This window comes from Octopus bimaculoides, chromosome 1, assembly GCF_001194135.2.
Source record: "Octopus bimaculoides isolate UCB-OBI-ISO-001 chromosome 1, ASM119413v2, whole genome shotgun sequence".
In the NCBI taxonomy this organism is placed as follows: domain Eukaryota; kingdom Metazoa; phylum Mollusca; class Cephalopoda; order Octopoda; family Octopodidae; genus Octopus; species Octopus bimaculoides.
Window position 1 is genome coordinate 84,941,241 of NC_068981.1, and position 554 is coordinate 84,941,794.

Sequence of the window (554 nt, forward strand, 5' to 3'; positions counted from 1 at the left end):
GTTAGCCTATAATAGAAAGGTTTATTAGCTACTGCCAATATGCTTCAGCCACTTTTTGACAAGGAAATAATAATTTTATCACCGATAGAATTGTTTCAGAATCGTTTGTTTATGTAGTCGGCACTTAATGTATATCGGCTGAATGGACGTTAGTGATTGGTTGAAATTACAGAAATACGACAACTTTAACATGGAATGACTTAGGGATTTCTTTTTTTTTTAAGAAGACTAAGAGAAAAAGATGTTTTATATGACACATTCTACCAATGTTCCAAGTTTCAAAGTGTTTCGTTAAGAAAATACTGTGGCCCCGTTTTTAAAAAGATCCATCTTGGCTTTCCTGCTAAAGATAGTTGACCTAGCAAATTATTTTATTTTGCTGAAAATAGCTTGAAACCTTGGTTCAGGAAATAGATGGTGAATATTTTTATTTTTCATTCCATTTCGAAATTATCCCTAATTGTGGGTTTGACTGCTCCTTCTAGCGGGTTAGATGTCCTATCATGGACATCTCTCTTATGTGTTTAAATGTACACTGTAATATTTATAGGAAT